The sequence below is a fragment of the Corylus avellana genome, chromosome ca2 (assembly GCF_901000735.1).
Source record: "Corylus avellana chromosome ca2, CavTom2PMs-1.0".
Classification (NCBI taxonomy): Eukaryota; Viridiplantae; Streptophyta; class Magnoliopsida; order Fagales; family Betulaceae; genus Corylus; species Corylus avellana.
In genome coordinates, this window is record NC_081542.1 from 20,543,002 (window position 1) to 20,545,771 (window position 2,770).

Below are 2,770 nucleotides of genomic sequence, written 5' to 3' on the forward strand. Positions count from 1 at the left end.
ATTATATATATATATATATATATATATATATATAAATAATACTCTCTATTAACCAATATTTTGTTTCCACCATGAATATGAACTATTTTTAGGGTTAAGTTTTATTTTGAACACCCCTAAAAAGGAACAAAGAAAGCAAAAGAGACATGAAATTAATGAATGAGACCCTGCGTGGCTCTTCTGTTCGATTGTTCCCTTCCTTCCCAACTACTTCATGTCTAAAGTTTTTTTTTTATTCTTTTATTCTCTTTTTGCTTCAATTCACATAATTTAGGATTTAATTTAAAAAAGCGTTAAATGCTATTTTAGTATATGTGTTTAATTGGACCATTATTAAATACTTACACTTGGATATCTACAGTATTTTTCAATAGATAGATAACCAAAAGTGGTTCCCCATATATTATTTTAATATAAACATTTTTTTTTTCCTCTTTCATCTTTCATCTTTTTGTCTTTCATTGAGGATATGTTGGGATTTTGTAAAAAATGTGAAGGTAGATATGAAACTTATATCTTATAAAGAAATAATATTGTAATAGTATGGAGAAAGATAAGGGAAGCTATTGTGAAATAAATTTTGATATGGAAACAAAAAAATAGATTTATTCTCTAAACTTTAAAAAAAAAAAAAAAATTAAAGAAAAATTGCTACTAGTATTCTTAAAAAAGGTTTAAATTGGGCTCAAGGACCTTTTGGAGGGTTGTACTCCTTTTACCTCCTTTTGCTGCCCATATCTTGGTTTTTAATCAAGACTTAAAGAATTGAATCATTTTCTTTTCTTTTTTTTTGCCTTTTTTTTTAATTAATTAATTAATTAATTAATTTTAAAAAAATAAAAAATAAAAATAAAAAACCTGTTGGATTAACTTTTACCAGCTATTACCCCAAAAAATGCTCTGAAAAAAAAAAAGGAGATAATCTGCACCGTCCACGTATCCTAAAGCTTGATGAGCGGACAAAGTTAGGAAGAGGCCAAAAGGAAAGAATTGAAAGCACATGTAAGCTTAATTTGTCAGACCGTACTCATTGAGATCTACCTCTAGATTTTGTCACTCCACTCCTCTGCTCAAACAACACACTGCATTATAATTAAAATTAAAATTAAAATTACCATTTCTGACCGATCAAAGAACATTATAATTAATTTTCATGAGTCAATATTATAAGGTATTAAAATCTTTTTTGTCCCTGAAAATTTTGAAGCAGCAAACACGAACTACAATATTTTGGTGATAAATCATACCATTTAGATACTAAAGAAGCAGGAAAATAAAATATCTAATAAGGCAACAAATGAAAACTTTCTTCTTCTTTTATGTGTCATTTTTTCTCGGTCTCTGTCTCTCGGCCTATAAAATTCTCATCTGGGACAGCTGGCTCGTCTAATGATGTAATTAATTTAAAGGAAGTGAATACTTGTTGATAGTTGTCTTGTCCCATACTAGATGCCTTTTGAGGTCAACCCATTTTTTTAAAATATCTCAGTCCTTACAACTGTCACCTTTGCCTTTTGTCTTCTTTGTTGGGGCTCTATACACGACAGAAAATCAGATAGAAAACATATGATGATCATCAGTACATAAATAATATGGTATGTGTACGTATGTGCATGTGTAGAATATTTAAGTAGATGAATATATAGATGAAGAATTACTAAAAAACTGTACGTCATCTCTAATTAAGATAATTAAATATCTACTAAAAAAATAACTTATACTAACACTTATTTACCGATGCTTATATTAAAATATCGACGCTTGTTTTGTTGTTAACATTTTTTTTTTTTTTTTTTTTGACTCATCTTACATACTCGCCGAGAAAACATGTACCAAAATAAGTATATTTTTAGTAGACATATATACGTCATTCATTTACATATAATCTGATCAGTTTGTAGGAAATGATAATTTACCATGGTTTTGTTCAAGTATCAAACACCTCCCACATGAAGGCCAATTGCTGGTATTTGATTCAGAGAGAGAGAGAGGACTGATTCTGAGTTTATTTTTCTTGCTCATCTGCTTATCAAGTTTCGTTCCAAAAAATTAAGAATTGTAAATTGACCAGAGATAGAGTAGCTAGTTGTAATTTGAGACTAACGCTTCGTTTGTTTCGACAGAAAAATCATTTTTGGAAAAATGTTATTTTTCTCATATGTGTGAAATTCTCATTTCACTTTCTATATGTGCATATGGTTTTACTAACTCTTATCAAAACATCCACTCTGGATTAAGAATAATCTTTTTCGTTAAAACAAATCAAATCAGTATTATGATCCTCTTCACATGAAAACTATACATCCACATAGCCATTAATATGATCCGCATAGCAAATCACACCTTATTGACATCAAGGCTACCATATTGGAAGAATGCAACCTAACACCATCTTTTTGAAAGAAGGGCTCTAACCTCTCTCTAGAATTTTTTTATTTTTTTTATTTTTTATTTTATTTTATCATCTCCTTGGTGAGACTGACCACCTCCTTGGTGAGGTTTTCTTGTTTCGGTTGTTTTTTTCTGTAGTTTTTGTTGTTGTGCTCTCCAACCAGACTGGGAGCACAGGCCTCCTCCATCCTCTCCATTTAGCCTTCATTTTGCTGTCATCCATTCACCACTGTGCTGCGCCGCTCGCCTTCTCCTCGAAACTGGTTGGGATTTTAGATCTAGTTTTGAAATTTTTTCAAAACTAGATGTAGTCTCTTCAATCAGTTTTCCCCCTTCATGCGCCAATCCACCATGACCCCTGGCCTCTAAGCCAATGCTG